The sequence below is a fragment of the Colobus angolensis genome, unplaced genomic scaffold, assembly GCF_000951035.1.
Source record: "Colobus angolensis palliatus isolate OR3802 unplaced genomic scaffold, Cang.pa_1.0 Scaffold174, whole genome shotgun sequence".
NCBI lineage: Eukaryota > Metazoa > Chordata > Mammalia > Primates > Cercopithecidae > Colobus > Colobus angolensis.
Genome location: NW_012114866.1, coordinates 2932973 through 2951120, shown reverse-complemented (window position 1 = coordinate 2951120; position 18148 = coordinate 2932973). Strand labels below are relative to the sequence as shown.

At 37.2% G+C, this 18148-nt stretch overlaps 1 protein-coding gene across 2 annotated transcripts in view; it reads left to right on the top strand.

Moving 5' to 3' along the window:
* Positions 1-18148, top strand: part of TMEM135 (transmembrane protein 135) — a 261850-nt gene that overhangs the window by 104027 nt on the left and 139675 nt on the right. The gene's annotated exons all lie outside the window — the stretch shown is intronic.

The following is an 18148-nucleotide window of genomic DNA, read 5'->3' as shown; positions in this document are numbered from 1 at the left end:
ACATTTTATTAGTAACTTCTACAAATGTTTTTAATGAAAAAAGAACCCCTTACCTTTTGCTTTCTATTTTGTGTTATACAGGACTGATACTTATTTCTTAAGATAAAATAATTGGAAATGTTGAACGTTTACCACACGTGGAGAGAAGGGAAGGAAGAGGGAGAGGGAGAGGGAGAAGAAAGCTGGAGAGGATTTTTGTCTGCAGATGCTAAGTTTTGACTTTTTAAAATGCTCCTGTCAATCCTTTAAAAGAGTTTTCTATCACCTCACATTAATTTTCATTTTAAAATTTTTACCAGCATAATTACCACACTGTCTGCTCTTTCTTTATTTTCTCCTTTACTAATACAAATTTAGGTTGAGGCCAAATGTAACACCACATTGTTATGTTCCTTTTTCTGTTCTATTGGCAAGTATTTAAGGCTAAAATACAGAACTCCCTATTTTTGGGGAGATGGAGTCTTGCTATGTTGCTTAGGCTGGTCTTGAACTCCTGGCCTCAAGCGATTCTCCTGCCTCAGCCTCACAAAGTGCTGGCATTACAGGCATGAGCCACCATGCCTAGCCCTTACAATTCCCTATTCTTGAATTAAGTTTGATGTTATTTAATGTAGTATTTATAATTCAGAAACCTAAATATTTAATAGTGGAAGTGAGTATCTAAGGAGTTAAATAAAATTATATTACTTCATAACTATAAATGTGTTGGTTGATGTATTTGCTCATTAGGCAGAAATGTGCCAACATTTGAAAAGTATGTACACTCTAAATATTTAATTTTATATTGGCAAATCACCTTGGTATAATTTGTAACATATAGTTTGTCTATACAGAAAGACTTAGTTGATCCCTTTGTATTCTCAAACATTGAAGTATGTGGTGTCATTTTGAAAAAAGAAAACTTACAGCAATACGGTCAGACATAGTAATCTACCTATAATGTCTAAAAATGAATTTCAGATTTTACTAATTACTATATTTTTTTTCATAGGATGGGCAATGAACTGTTGAACTTACCTTCTTTTATAGGACGATTAGGGAAATATATGCAACACAGTTGTATAAGTAATCATCTGAGCATATCAACACGTTGGATATATACTTATTTTACTTAACAGGGAGGAAATAGTTAAAATAGCTGGCTTTTGATTCATTTTTCTACTAATTATTAGGTGTTGTTCCATGTGGCCAACCTGGTTAACAAGTATTACTGTCAGACAAAGTGTTTAAGCACTCTCTGACCTCAGTTTTTATAATGAGGTTAAAAGTGTAAGATGCACGTATTTTTCTTACATTTTAAGAGCTCTGAAAATGGAATGTGTCTTCTAATTAATGACACCTCAGAGTTACCATCTGCTATTCTTCACATTTTAATGTCTCTAAAATTAGGAAATTTCTTTTTTTCCCCACTGAGTTTTTTGGTTCTCAGGAAATTTGTCTGTGGTATGTTAGGGTTGATAAAATAATGTTTTATGGTTTAAAAAGTACAGAGTGATGTGTAGCAAGCATTCATTAAATGGCAGTTAGGATAGGCCACTAATTAGTTTTAGTTTCATGACTTGATTTTTGGAAGTAGAGGAGACAAAACAAAACAAAGATATTACTGAATACACACACGCACACACACACACACAGACACACACTCCATAGATTTTCCGAGATGGTGGGCTAAATGCTATGGAAATGGGTGCCATGATTCCTGACTTTAGAGAAGCTTACTCTGTGATGGGGGAAACAATTCTATCAATACTTGGAAAAAGGAAAAAGTCTGGGAGAGTGTGGAAATACTTTGTTTAGCTTGAGTCTGAAACTAACCAGTGTCCCGATTCCACTTGGATTGTGTTAAATTTAAACTGTGTTTTAGTATGAAGACAATGGTAGATAATCTGTTTGAGAGTAGGATATAAACTAAAAGGTTAATAATTTAAGGGATTATTTAAAACACACACTGAAATCATTATATTTATCAATATTGGAAAATTTATAATATGCTAAGGGAGGAAAGTGGCAAGTGGTTAATTTATTTGTCCTAGGCCTTTTAAAAGAATGTACTAGGCCAGTACTGCAAAAATATTTGTTAGGCAGGGATTCATAGGTAACCTCATGATGAGTGTATCAGGTAAGAGAAAAAAAGTTGGTATATCCAAATTCAAAAAATATCAGTCTTTCAGCGAATTTATCCAGATGCATGATGACAATAAACTTTGCATGTTTCTTCCTCCCTGTTCTGGCTTTAATACTGTATTTTTCTACTTACTGGACATTTCTACTTGGATATTTGAAGAAATTTTGAAATGGGAGAACGTTTTCCCCTTTCTGAAAGTAAGATAGTCTTTGAAGGTGTTTAAAACTTATTTTATAGGTTGTAATGTATTATAGGAGGTCTTAAGCAGAGGAGCGATACTTTATCTTTTAGAAATCCTCCTCTTAACTCTCCAAGGGAGAAATTACACTGGTCATCTTATAGGTAAACTGAGGCTTAGAGAAATTAAACATTTTGCCTGTGGTCAAATAGCTAGGAAATTGGAGAGCTAGAAGTTGAACCCTTGTCTCCAAAGTTCATTGATTCTACTATGCAATATAATTGCCCTCAATGTACAATAATTCACTTACTTAGATTTTAAGGTGTAAGAAAGGGATCCAGTTTCAGTTTTCTGCATATGGCCAGCCAGTTTTCCCAACACCATTTATTAAATAGGAAATCCTTTTCCCATTGCTTGCCTTTGTTAGGTTTGTCAAAGATCTGATAGTTGTAGATGTGTGACATTATTTTTGAGGCCTCTGTTCTGTTCCATTGGCCTATATATTTGTTTCAGTACCAGTACCATGCTGTTTTGATTACTGTGACCTTGTAGTGTAGTTTGAAGTCAGTGTAGTTGTATTGACAGTGTAGTGTAGTTTGATGCCTCCAGTTTTGTTCTTTTTGCTTAGGATTTTCTTGACTATATGAGCTCTTTTTTGGCACCATACGAAATTTAGTTTTTTCTAATTCTGTGAAGAAAGTCAATGGTAGCTTGATGGGGATAGCATTGAATCTATAAATTACTTTGGGCAGTATGGCCATTTTCACGATATTGATTCTCCCTATCCATGAGCATGGAATGTTTTTCCCATTTGTTTGTGTCATCTCTTATTTCCTTGAGCAGTGGTTTGTAGATCTCCTTGAAGAGGTCCTTCACATCCCTTGTAAGTTGCATTCCTAGGTATTTTATTCTTTTTGTAGCAACTGTGAATTGGCGTTTGCTCAAGATTTGGCGTTCTCTTTGTCTATTATCGATGTGTAGGAATGCATGTGATTTTTGCACATTGATTTTGTATCCTGAGACTTTGCTGAAGTTTTATCTCCTTTGCTATCAGCTTAAGGAGATTTTGGGCTGAGATGATGGGGTTTTCTAAATATACAATTATGTCATCTGCAAACAGAGATAATTTGACTTCCTTTCTTCCTATTTGACTACTCTTTATTTCTTTCTTTTGCCTGATTGCCCTGGCCAGAACTTCCAGTACTATGTTGAATAGGAGTGGTGAGAGAGGGCATCCCTGTCTTGTGCCTGTTTTCAAAGGGAATTATTCCAGCTTTTGCCCAGTTAGTATGATATTGTCTGTGGGTTTGTCATAAATAGCTCTTACTATTTTGAGATATGATCCATCAATACCTAGTTTATTGAGTGTTTTTAGCATGAAGGGGTGTTGAATTTTTTCGAAGGCCTTTTCTTCATCTATTGAGTTAATCATGTGGTTTTTGCCATTGATTCTGTTTATGTGATGGATTACGTTTATTTATTTGCGTATATTGAACCAGCCTTGCATCCCAGGGATGAAGCTGACTTGATCATGGTGGATAAGCTTTTTGATGTGCTGCTGGATTTGGTCTGCCAGTATTTTATTGAGGATTTTTCATCGATGTTCATCAGGGATATTGGCCTGAAATTTCCTTTTTTTGTTGTGTCTCTGCCATGTTTTGGTATCAGGATGATGCTGGCCTCATACAATGAGTTGGGGAGGAGTCCCTTTTTTGTATTGATTGGAATAGTTTCAGAAGGAATGGTACCAGCTCCTCTTTGTACCTCTGGTAGAAATCAGGTGTGAAGCTGTCAGGTCCTGGGCTGTTTTTGTGTGGTAGGCTATTAATTACTGCCTCAATTTCAGAACTTGTTATTGGTCTATTCAGGGATTCAAATTCTTCCTGGTTTAGTCTTGGGAGGGTGTTTGTGTCCAGGAATTTATCCATTTCTTCTAGATTTTCTAGTTTATTTACATAGAGGTGTTGATAGTATTCTCTAATGGTAGTTTGTATTTCTGTGGAATCGGTGGAGATATCCCCTTTATCTAATTTTTTATTGAGTCTATTTGATTCTGCTCTTTTTTCTTTATTAGTCTAGCTAGCAGTCTATCTATTTAGTTGATCTTTTCAAAAAACCACTTCGTGGATTCGTTGATTTTTTTGAAGGGTTTTTTGTATCTCTGTCTCCTTCGGTTCTGCTCTGATATTAGTTATTTCTTGTCTTCTGCTTGCTTTTGAATTTGTTAGCTTTTGCTTCTCTAGTTCTTTTCATTGTGATGTTAAGGTGTTGATTTTAGATCTTTCCCACATTCTTCTGTGGGCATTTGGTGCCATAAATTTCCCTCTACACACTCCTTTAGCTGTGTCCCAGAGATTCTAGTACGTTGTGTCTTTGTTCTCATTGGTTTCAAAGAGCTTATTTGTTTCTGCCTTACTTTCATTATTTACCGAGTAGTCATAGACGAGCAGGTTGTTCAGTTTCCACGTAGTTGTGTGGTTTTGAGGGAGTTTTTAAATCCTGAGTTCTAATTTGATTGCATTGTGGTCTGAGAGACTGTTTGTTATGATTTCTGTTCTTTTGCATTTGCTGAGGAGTGTTTTACTTCTAATTATGTGGTCAGTTTTAGAGTAAGTGCGATGTGGTGCTGAGAAGAATGTATATTCTGTTGATTTGGGGTGGAGAGTTCTGTAGATGTCTATTAAGTCTGCTTGGTTCAGAGCTGAGTTCAAGTCCAGGACATCCTTGTTAATTTTCTGTCTCATTGATCTAATATTGACAATGAGGTGTTAAACTCTCCCACTGTTTTTTTTGTGGGAGTCTAAGTTTCTTTGTAGGTCTCTAAGGACTTGCTTTATGAATCTGGGTGCTCCTGTATTGGGTAATTGCTCGTCTTGTTGCAGTGATCCCTTTGCCATTATGTAATGCCCTTCTTTGTCTCTTTTGATCTTTGTTGGTTTAAAGTCTGTTTTATCAGAGACTAGGATTGTAACCCCTGCTTTTTTTTGCTTTCCATTTACTTGGTAAATCTTCCTTCATCCCTTTATTTTGAGCCTATGTGTGTGTTTGCACGTGAAATGGGACTCCTGAACACAACACGTCAATGGGTCTTGACTCTTTATCTAATTTTCCAGTCTCTGTCTTTTAATTGTGGCATTTAGCCCATTTACATTTAAGGTTAATATCGTTATGTGTGAATTTGATCCTGTCATTATGATGCTAGCTGGTTATTTTGCCCCTTAGTTGATTCAGTTTCTTCATAGTGTCGATGGTCTTTATAATTTGGTATGTTTTTGCAGTGGCTGGTACTGGTTTTTCCTTTCCATATTTAGTACTTCCTTCTGGAGCTCTTGTGAAGCAGGCCTGGTGGTGACAAAATCTCTCAGCATTTGCTTGTCTGTAAAGGATTTTATTTATTTTTTACTTATGAAGCTTAGTTTGGTTGGATATGAAATTCTGGGTTGAAAATCTTTTCTTTAAGAATGTTGAATATTGGTCCTCACTGTCTTCTTGCTTGTAGGGTTTCTGTAGATGTACCTACTGATAGTCTGTGGGACTTCCCTTTATTGGTAACCCAACCTTTGTCTCTGGCTACCCTTAACGTTTTTTTCTTCATTTCAACCTTGGTGAATCTGACAATTATGTGTCTTGGGGTTGCTCTTCTCGAGGAGTTTCTTTGTGGTGGTCTCTGTATTTCTTGAATTTGAATGTTGGCCTCTGTTGCTAAGTTGGGAAGTTCTTCTGGATAATATCCTGAAGAGTGTTTTCCAACTTGGTTCCATTCTCCCCATCATTTTCAGGTATACCAATCAAACGTAGGTTTGGTCTTTTCATATAGTCCCATATTTCTTGGAGGTTTTGTTCTTTCATTTTCATTCTTTTTTTTTTTCCTAATCTTGTCTTCACGCTTTATTTCATTAAGTTGATCTTCAGTCTCTGATATCCTTTTTCCACTTGATCAGTTCAGCTATTGATACGTGCATATGCTTCACAAAGTTCTCGTGCTGTGTTTTTCAGCTCCATTAGGTCATTTATGTTCTTCTCTAAACTGGTTATTCTAGTTAGCAATTCCTCTAACCTTTTTTCATGGTTCTTAGCTTCCTTGCATTGGGTTAGAACATGCTTCTTTACCTCAGAGGAGTTTGTTATTACCCACCTTCTGAAGCCTATTCCTGTCGTTCCTCAAACTTACTCTCTCGTCCAGTTTTGTTCCTTTGCTGGCCAGGAGTTGTGATCCTTTCGAGGAGAAGAGGCATTCTGGTTTTTGGAATTTTCAGCCTTTTTGCACTGGTTTTTCCTCATCTTCATGGATTTATCTACATTTGTTCTTTGATGTTGGTGACCTTCTGATGGGGTTTCTGTGTGGACGTCCTTTTTGTTGATGTTGCTGTTATTCCTTTCTGTTTGTTAATTTTCTTTCTAACAGTCAGGCTCCTCTGCTGCAGGTCTGGTGGAGTTTGCTGGAAGTTTACTCCAGACCCTGTTTGCCTGGGTGTCACCAGCTGAGGCTGCAGAACAGCAAAGATTGCTGCCTGTTCCTTCCTCTGGAAGCTTTGTCCTAGAGTGGCATCTGCCAGATGCCAGCTGGAGGTCTCCTGTATGAGGTGTCTGTTGACCCATGCTGAGAGGTGTCTCCCAGTCAGGAGGCACGGGGATCAAGGACCCACTTGAGGAGGCAGTTTGTGCCTTAGCAGAACTCCAGCACTGTGCTGGGAGATCCGCTGCTGTCTTCAGAGCTGCCAGGCAGGAACTTTTAAGTTTGCAGAAGCTGCACCCATAGCTGCCTCTTCCTCAGGTTCTCTGTCCCAGGGAGATGGGAGTTTTATCTATAAGCCCCTGCCTGGGGCTGCTGCCTTTCTTTCAGAGATGCCCTGGCCAGAGAGCAAAGAAGGTACATCTTTAAACTTAGCTTTGAAGAAACTGATGAGCATTAATCAAGGAGAAGAGGCCAAAAGTCTTTGCCAGTTAGGAGAAACAATATGAAAAGGATTAAAGTGAGGTACTTGGGACAGATAACTTTAATTGCAGAATCAAAAAGGAAAGCAGTGTGGGTGGTGTCATGTTGAGTGCCTATTATATGCTCTAGGTGCGTTATAATTACAATTATCCAGCTCATTCATACATCAAAACAACTTTCCATTTTTGTTACTCTTATCACTATTTTTCCAAAGGAGGTATTTCAGGTTCAAGACAGTGTAGTGTTCTTTTTTTTTTTTTTTTTTTTTTAAATCACATTTCCCTGAGAATTTATGATATGAATGCTTAGGGTATTGATAAGCTTGTGGTAGAATCAAGAATTAGTATTCTGTCTCTCAACTGGAGTAGCCAGCGTCCTATGCTAAGCCAGTACTGCGAATGTTTTTGTTAAGCACGGATTCTTAGGTAACCTCATGACAAAAATATCAGCTAAGAGAAGTAATGAAAAAATACTAGTCTGCATGTCAGCAGACTTTACTAGACCTTGGACAGTTTGCTGAACTCCTCACAACTTCAGCTTTATACCTCAGAAAATGAGCCGATTAGATGAACTTTAAGGTCCTATATGGCTTTAACATTTTCTGCTTACAGGCAGCTTTGTATACTCTTTCTGCCTAGGTAGCGGTTTCCAGCCTTTTTGGCACGAGAGACTGGCTTCGTCGAAGACAATTTTTCCACGCTGGGGGCTTGGTTTTGGGATGAAACTGTTCTACCTCAAATCATCATTAGATTATCATAAGGAGCACACAACCTAGATCCCTCCCATGTGCAGTTCAAAATAGGGTTCACGCTCCTGTGAGAATCTACTGCCACGGCTGATCTGACAGGAGGCCAAGCTCAGGCGGTAATGCTCACTTGCCTGCTGCTCACCTCCTGTTGTGTGACCTGGTTCCCAACAAGCCAGGGACCAGTACCTGTCCATCTCTCAGGGGTTGGGAACCCCTGTGCTTAATTAAGCCTTTAAAGTTGTGGTTGTCAACTTTAACTGAGCTTCAGAATTGCCCATGGAGCTCTTCAAAACTATAGGTACCTGGACTCCATCATCAAAGACTTTGTCTATGAGGTCTAGTTTGGGGCTCCAGTATCTATATTTTTTAAAATGTCCCCTGATTTTAATACTTAGCTACTGTTGTAAACCACTGTATTAGAAGTATTTTTTTAATTCTTTCTTCTTTTAACTCAAGGAGGGTACACTCTGTATGAGATAAAACAAGTTAAGAAATAGAAAAGAAATTTAAAGTATATATAAAGATTTTTGTATGTAAAGTAGAACAGAGTATTAAGGTTTGTTGCTGTTTTGGCAAGAAGGAAAGTAGGTTTTTTAGAACCTACTTTTGTTTTATATGACGACATGGTATTAGGTATTCTGAATGATTTATTAGAATGGATTTTTTTTAACCTTCCAGGAGCATGCTGTACATAAGTAATATAGAATATTTAATTTTAGAGTGATTGCTGCAGTGAGGGCAGGGATTCTTTGTTAGGGATTTCTATTTCTTAAAGTTTAACACCTAGCTGACACATGATAAAAATCTCAGTGTATGTCTGATGAGTAAGTAAAAGATTTATTTAGACAGAACTGAAGTGGCAAATACTACTTTAATTTCATCAGCTTTCAGTTTAGTATAAGTATATCTTTATAGATTTTTATTGATAGTTGTAAATATTGGTGTTATTTTTAAATCATGATATTTAATACAGTGATAATTATTTTTGACATTAAATTTTTTCATGAAAATATTCATGAATTAAAGAATATTTAAATAATATAATTTACATAGTTGAGATTTCTTATTCACAAAGAGACTTGATTATTCAGCTATTAAGATATATTTCCAACATTACTAAAATTATTATACTTAATTTTAGTATTATATTTAAGGAAACTAAGCATTTTCTTATTGTTGAATGTGAATTCTTTATACAAGAAAACCTAGAAGTAAACTCTCAAATGTATATTTTTATTGTTGAATCTATTTTTCTTATATATTTTTGTTATTATTTTTTTCTTTACTGCTTCCCTTCTAGCACTACCTCAGGAAAAAATGTAAGTCTTTAATAAGCAAAGTATTAGTTCAAATAATGAAATCTCTGAGACCTGGTGCCTCGTAGAATGCCAGGAACTAGTTGGCTTGTAAAATCTAATCAAATAAATATTCACTGATAGTGTCCTAAAGGCAAATGTGATACGTGGCACTGGAATCAGATCTAGTGTTCCTTCTTTTTTCTTTGTTCCCCTGAATAATTATTGTGAGGTAGATTACTGGATACTGGGTTTTAATTGTAAACTAAACCAAAATGGTTTTGGCTTTCAAAAAGTTTTGTAGTCTGGTGGCTGAGTCATAACCTGCTAGTTAGGACTTTGCCAGTGTCTTCTGTAACCAGACCAGCAGCAAGCTCATGCATTGCTTTGTGAGAAATAAATTAGATGATGCCTGTAAGGCAGCTAGCACAGTGTTTGCCACAAAATAAGCCTATTAGAATTAGCCTGTTCTAAATCTTATTTTTATTTTATTACATCTGTTGTATTATTTTCTATATTGGGGTGAGTAAATGGAGATCTTATGTTCATAGCAGTGCGTGAACTGGTAGTTGATAATAAAAGACAGAGTTTAGGTATTTTGATCCACAACTATACTAATAGCAGTGTTATTGGCACTTTTGAGTGATTATTTCCTTCCCGTGTGAGTCATGATATTTGAGTTGGCATTTGTTGCCAGTGCCCTCTACTGTCTAGTGCCAGTATCTCAGTGTTATACAAAACATGTTTAGTCACAAACTTGATGTGTACTACTCAACCAAATTCTGCTGATCATGTTTTTGTTTTTATGTATAAAGTAAATATAACAAGGGAAGTGCAATAATAAAAAAAATGACTTGTGGCCGGGCATGGTGGCTCAAGCCTGTAATCCCAGCACTTTGGGAGGCCGAGACGGGTGGATCACGAGGTCAGGAGATCGAGACCATCCTGGCTAACACTGTGAAACCCCGTCTCTACTAAAAAATACAAAAAACTAGCCGGTGGCGGGCGCCTGTAGTCCCAGCTACTCCAGAGGCTGAGGCAGGAGAATGGCATAAACCCGGGAGGTGGAGCTTGCAGTGAGCTGAGATCTGGCCACTGCACTCCAACCCGGGCGACAGAGCGAGACTCCGTCTCAAGAAAAAAAAAAAAAAAAAAAAAAAGACTTGTACAAACAAATATAAGAATCCTATTAACCAAACAGGGTAAAGTTATTACATGGTGAAAACTTAGTTTTGATTATTGCAAGTCTTAGTTGGGCAGAAGTCCCACTGAGATTGGTGAGACACGGGCCTTCCAGAAATGCAGACTAAGGCTTAGTTGATCCTGTCAAAGAAAATTGGATTATCACTTTTGCAATAAGACCTCTGATTTATGTATCATATTTTAATGGGAAGAAAATATTAAGATACCTTACCCATGTCTATTGCTATTTAAATATACTTTTTGTTAACATGATTCACTTCTGCCCATATCCTCATACCATGTAGGAAGAAAAAAAAAGAATTCTGACCACTCTAGAATGTTCCTGATAACTTTTTCAAGTCTATTCTTTTTTTTTGGAGACGGAGTCTCGCTCTGTCGCCCAGGCTGGAGTGCAGTGGCCGGATCTCAGCTCACTACAAGCTCCGCCCCCCGGGTTCATGCCATTCTCCTGCCTCAGCCTCTCGAGTAGCTGGAACTACAGGCGCCTGCCACCTCGCCCGGCTAGTTTTTTGTATTTTCAGTAGAGACGGGGTTTCACCGTGTTCGCCAGGATGGTCTCCATCTCCTGACTTCGTGATCCACCCGTCTCGGCCTCCCAAAGTGCTGGGATTACAGGCTTGAGCCACCGCGCCCGGCCAAGTCTATTCTTTTCTTCTTCTGTTGTTGGTTTTCAAATTGGATACTTAGTAAGCTATACGTAATCTATTAGAATATAGCCTAGAAGAGTTAGAATGATTTTTCCTTTTTAAGCACCAATTCAAATACAGCAATTTTAAAAAGCATGTGGGGAGAATGGATAGCATCTAGAGTAGGGGATAGGAAATAAGTATGAAAAGAATCTTGAGGAAAAGGAAAGAGATATGAGATATAATATGGCCTAGGGAGTATTTATTATAAGCAAGGTGCAGTAAGTCCTCATGTCATGTTGTCAGTAGCTCCTTGGAAACTGTGACTTTGAGTGAAATGCCTTACAGCAGGTCCTCCAATCATATCCCTTTGTTCAATCCCATTTTGTTATAACATTGAAGTGGGGAATAGTAGTTTTGTTTGTCATACGTTGTTTCACTTAAAATAGCAGTTGCCAAGAACTTATCAAGGACATTATGTTCAGATTTACTGTATATACAGAGACATCCCAATCCTATCTCTAATGTGGTGGGAAGAAATTAGTTTTGAACACAGAGCAGAAAGTTTGAGATAACTGAAGCCACTGGTCATCACTTTCAGGATGATAAAGCATTAAAAAAGGCTTCAAGGAGGTTGTGGAGTTACTATTAATATCTTGCTCATGTAGAAAAAATGTACCTTTTAATAGCCATCAGTCTGGATGGTATAGATATTGAACAGCTAGGGGCAGAAGACTGGACTAAGTATAATAATATCTTGATATTTATTTCAGATCTCCAATTCCATGAATCAAAACAGCATATTATATTTTGACAGGTTCTTAGAAAATTTATAGTTCATGCCAGAATCACATCATAAAACATTAAGCTTCAGAACTTGTATTTTATTCTTGCTGGAATATTTTACCCTTGTCACTAAATCTGCTTTAAATAGCTCACCATGTTATGTGCATTATTGCATACTCCTGATGAACAGTTTATTTTGGAAAGTTTGGTGTAGACCAAGAAGGCCAAGGGTCAAACCAAGATTTTAAAAATATCAGATCACAATGTTTAAGTTTGTTGGCCTTGTCTGTACCAACTCTGTACGTGCCTTTCTACACTGAGATGATTATCTTTTGAAATTCTCTTATTTTCTTCATAATAGTAAGTCTGCTTTTGATTTAAATACAAAAATAAATGTGTTATAATTTTGTCCTTAAACAAAACAAACAACGTCTGTTTAAGTATGGAACATTTAAGTTTTATTTTCAAAAATTAGATGGGTTCTTAAGATAATACCAATTTGTTTTGATTCTAATGGGAAGAGCTTTAGGTCAAGAAAGCAATTACTTCCACATGGGTAAGGCTGAGTCTACCTCCCTCCCCTATACCAATCACCCACTAAACTTAAATTTATCTACTTTGGCTGTATAGCTAGATGTGGTTGAATGTGTTAGAAGACACAGGCTTTATTTAAGAAACAAAGATTTTAGATATGTACAAAATGTTTCTTTGTACAAACATACCAAAAGAATTTTGCATATAATATTAGGTGAGTTCAGCAGCAAGTAACTTAAACATTTTGAATTAGCAAATAAATTTAACTTTATGCATATATGTGTATGGCCAAATGTAATTTTTACCATTTTGTTTGCACATCATTTTTATTTTTAATTGACTGTTGTGTTCTCAGTAGGTAAGTGCTATAGTTTGGATATTTGACCCTTCAAACCTCATGTTGAAATTTGATCACCAGTGTTGGAGGTGGAACCTAATGGGAGGTGTTTGGATCATGGGGGCGGATTCCTCATCAGTGACTTGGTACCTTTCTTGTGGTAATGAGTGAGTTTCTATTCTGTTAGTTCCCATGACAGCTCCCTGCCCCTTCCTGTCTCCCCATATGATGTCTGCACATGCCGGCTCCCCTTTGCCTTCTGTCATGAAGAGAAGCAGCTTGAGGCCCTTACCGTATGCATATGCTAGCCCCATGTGTCTTGTGCAGGCTGCAGAACTATGAGCCAAATGAATACCTTTTTAAAATAATAAATCACCCAATCTCAGGTATTCTTTTTTAGTAACACAAATTGACTAAGATACTGAGTTTGCCATATAATGTCGAGTATCATTTGAGATGGTTCAGTATGGATGTGGCAAGTCAGAACAGAGAAGATTTGTATTTAATGATAAAGAGATGTCATTAACTTCAAATAGGAGATTGTACAAGTTTCCATATACCTTTGAATTTTAGAGGATTGAAGTCCATGGGAAAGATTGTTAAGGTAATTGGAAGAGTTGAAGGAATTTGGTAAAAGTCTGGTTTAGTGACTTTCGCTGTAGTGGTTTTAGCCTAATGGCTGGGATTGAAGTCAGATTATAGTGGGTTAGGGAGTGAGTGAATGAGAAGGATGAATAGATTTTACACATGTATACCTCTTTTTTCAGGAAGGTGGTTTCAAGAAGAGAATTAAAGGACAGTATCAAGAGGAAAAGCTCAGGGGTTAAAGAACGCATCCCATGCGTATAACAACTTTCTTTCTCTCTTTTCTTATTGTTTAAAGTGTCCCATTAGCCAGTGCTGAATGCAAATCTGGCTCTAATATTAATATAATATACATGCTAGCAGTCCTTTTGATATAATTTTTCAGTAATGGATTATAAAATAATCAAGTGAAAGAACATTTAATAGGCAGAATCACAACTGACTGTAAAATCTCTGAGACTAATGAGAGCACCCAGGGCATTGGCTAACTCCAGATTGCCCCAATTGAAAGCACTTTATCATTGCCTCACTCCTTCATTTTAAAGTATTTTCCATAAAATGTGGACCTAATCCATCCTACCTACATCCTACATCCTACATGTGAGATCTTTAACCTCATTTAACATTGCTAATTTTGATAGAGTTCTTCTGTATATCTAATGGAGTGCTCTTAAGACAGTTGAAACCCTTCATTTCTTGTTATTTTTGCACTGACTGATGCATTTAATAAATATTTGGTGTTCATTATGAGAATACAGAATGAAGAAATACATGATTATTATAACTTTGAATGCCTTCTATAATCTTGGAAACTTATTGATTAGATTTTAAAAACCAGTTTTATTGTGATATAATAACCATAAGTTATACTCATTGAAAGTGTAGAATTCAGTGATTTTTAAGTACATTTATGGAGTTGTACAGCCATAATCAAATCTAGTTTTTGAATATTTCTATCACTGTAAAAAATATTTGTTGCTATCACTTCCCATTGCTACTCCCAGACCCAGGTAACCGCTAATCTTTTTGTCTCTTTTTTTCCATTTCTGCCCTCTGTGGGTATATTGTAATACAGTTCTGACACTAACTGTCCATCAGTTAGCATCAGACTCCACAGGTTTAAGAGTTTAGCCCTCCAGAAGACGGCTCTCAATTCAGATGCCAGCCACAAATGCGGAACATTCATGCTTCTGATGACTGACTGTAAAATTGGAGATTCCCAAATTTATAGGTTCAGTAATTCTCTGGAATGACTCACAGAGCTCACTAAAAATGTTATGCAGTTTCTTTATAAAGGGTACACATAAGACAAGGTTTGGAAGGGACCTGGACCTAAAGCTTCCATGCCCTCTCCCTGTAGAGTCAGGCAACATTACCCTCTCTGCATGTCAGTGTGTCCACCAAGCCTCAGGGTTGAGAGCTTTTATTGGGGTGTCAGTATATGGGTGTGATTGATTAAATTATTGGCCATGTGATTGAACTGTCTTCAGCTCCCCACCTGTCCTTGGAGGTGCTGTTGACCTAGAGTTCCAACCCTCTAATCATGTATTTGGTTTTTTTTTGGTGACCAGTCCCGAAGCTATCATCATTAGCATAACAAAGACAGTACAATCACCTATGAAATTCCAAGGGTTTTTGAAGCCCTGTGCCAGGAACCAGGAACAAGGTTTGGATATATTTTTATTATGCCACAATCTAAACTCTCTTTTTCTGAAAATTTTATATACATGTAATTATACAATATGTGCCCTTTTGAGTCTGCCTTCCTTTCCTTAACATGATGCGTTTTGTTTTTTTTTTTGAGATGGAGTCTCAGTCTCTTACCCAGGCTGGAGTGCAGTAGAGTGATCTCAGTTCACTGCAGCCTCTGCCTCCCAGGTTCAAGCGATTCTCCTGCCTGAGTCTCCTGAGTATCTGAGACTACAGGAGTGCACCACTACACCTGGCTAGTTTTTGTATTTTTAGTAGAGATGGGATTTCACCATGTTGCCCAGGCTGATCTCGAACTCCTGACCTCAAGTGATCTGCCTGTCTCGGCCTCCCAAGTTGCTGAGATTACAGGTGTGAGCCACTCCACCTGTCCAACATAATGTTTTTGAGGTCATTATTATCAGTAAGTTTTTTTCCCCTTTTCATGACCGAATAGTATTCCATTGTTTGGATTACGTTTTGTTTATGGACATATTAATTAACCATTTCGATTATTTCCAGTTTTCAGTTATGAAAGTTGGAGAGAAGTCTTTGGGTTGACGTATGTTTTAATTTCTCTTGGCTTGATACCTAAATGTAGAATTGTTAGGTTATAAGAATAATGCTTAAAGAAACGAGTAGTTGTTCCATCTTACATTCCCACTTGGCAGTGTATGAGGGGTGCAGTTTGTCAGCATCCTTGCCAGCATTTGGCATGATCAGACTGTTTTATTGTAGCCATTCTAGAAATGCATAGTGGTATCTTTTATGGTAATTTTCATTTCCCTAATGACTAGTGATGTTGGACTTCTTTTCGTAGTGCTTATTGGACATTTGTATGTATTTTGTGAAATGTCTATTAAATTTTTTTGCCATTTTTTTCATTGGGTTTATTGTCTTATTACTGACTTGCAGGAGGTGACTTTAAAAATTTTTTCATTTTGGATCAAATCTTTTATTAAGTATAGGATTTGGGAATATTTTTCCCCAGATTGTGGCCTGCCTTTTCACTTTCTAAATAGTGCTTTTTGAAGACAAAATGTTATAATTTTGATGATATTCCATTTATTAATTTTTTTCTGTTATGAGCTATACTTTGGCTATCATATCCAAGAAATCTTTAGCTAGTTGGGGGTCACAAAGATTTTCTCCTTTGGTTTTCATTTAGGTCTGTGATCTGTTTTGAGTTTACTTTTAAATACGGTGTGAGATACTGTGGTTTCTCTTCAGATCATATCAGTCTTTCTGTCACCTTTTAAATATGGTGTGAGGTGAAAATCCAAGTTCTTTTTTTGTTTTATTTTTTGCCTATGTATATTCAGTTGTACCAGCAGCGTTTGTTGAAAAGCCTGTCTTTGCCCATTGAATTGCTTTGGCATCTTTGTTAAAAAACAGTTGACCATAAATGTCAAGGTTTATGTCTAGAATTTTTGTGGTTCTGATTCTACTAAGATGGAGGAAGACTCTCTCCCATGCATTCCAACTAAAACCCTGGGCAGAATACACAGCACAACTATTTGAGGTCTCTGAAGAGTAAATAATAGCAGGAGGTTCAGGATGCAGTTCCAGCCTGGAGGTGTGACTGATACTGGCAAGTTTTCTGTTTTGTTTTTTTTTTTGTTGTTGTTGTTGTTATTGTTGTTTTCTCTCCCCTTTTCCCCTTTCTTTTTCTCCCAGCTTGGCAGGGCATCTTATTCTTGGTCTGCACAAAAGATACAGACGGAAAAATTCTCTTTTTCTCTGTTTATGGTCAGAGGAGACTGGAAAGAAGGGCCCCTGTGCAAAGGAGTCTGTGTGGAAAATCACTGTTTTCTTTGTGTTTTGTATTCTGGTTTTTGTTTTACTTTTCTGGTGGGACCCCAGGTAAGCCTTAATCATGAGGCTGTTCCCCTGCAATGGTGGTGGTGGTGGTGGCAATGGCAACTATGCAGGCATTTAAAACTCTGAAAGATAATCTTTTTCTTTGACCAAATAAACTGGAAAAATGGGCCCCTGTAGTCCAAAGAATGAGGGGAGAATATCTGTTCGTTTTTGCTTTTTTCCGCCTTTCCTGCCACTTCTCCCCAAGGCATATGCAGTTGCAGAAAGTACATGAGTGTGTGTGGAGGCAAAAACACCATGTAGCCAGAGAATTAAGACAAGGGGTCTAGGAGACAGATAGTGTTGGGGAAATTATGGAGAGGAAGTAGGTAGAGAAAAAGATGACCTAAATCTGTGCGTGAAGACCCAGACTCATCCCTAAGCTGAGCACGTGTGGAACTTTTTCAAGGAGGTGAAATAAAAAGTTTTATAACTGAACTAGATTGTAGATCACCGTCTTTGTCCTAGATTGACTTTTAGGTGACACATATGAGGATAGTGTGAATATCCCTAAAAAGACGTGGGAAACTGAATTGACATTGAAGTCACAGCCCGCCAGGTAGGTTGGGATTTGTGGTTTGAACCTAACAGGGTTGATTGCCAACAACAACAAAAATATTAAAAACGAAAGCAAAAACAAATCCATTCTCCAGAGGACCAAGAGCTTTTAGCATTTCCAAGAGTGTCAAAATGCAATATTCAAAGTCTCCCTCCCCTTTCTGGGACACATTCCAACATTACTGGACATAACCAAGACTCAGGGAAATCATCAACTGTTGTAGGAAAAACAGCAGCTAACAAATGCCATTCCTAAGATGACCTGGATGCTGGAATTATAAGACAGAGTTCTTAGAGCAGCTATTATAACTCTGTCCTGTTAAAGTCAGAACAAACACTTTTGAAATGAAAAGAAAGAATGAAGTTCTCAGCAAGGAAAGTAGAAAAGGAACCAACAGAAAATTTTAGGATAGGAAGTACCAATAATCCAAATATATTAAAATAGTAAAATACCTAAACATTTTCTAGATGAGTTCAGTAGCAGAATGGAGGGGACAGAAAAAAGATTAAGTGAAATTGGACCTCTTCAAGGAGAACTACAAACCACTGCTCAGTGAAATAAAAGAGGACACAAACAAATGGAAGAAAATACCATGCTCATGGATAGGAAGAATCAATATCGTGAAAATGGCCATACTGCCCAAGGTAGTTTATAGATCCAATGCCATCCCCATCAAGCTACCAATGA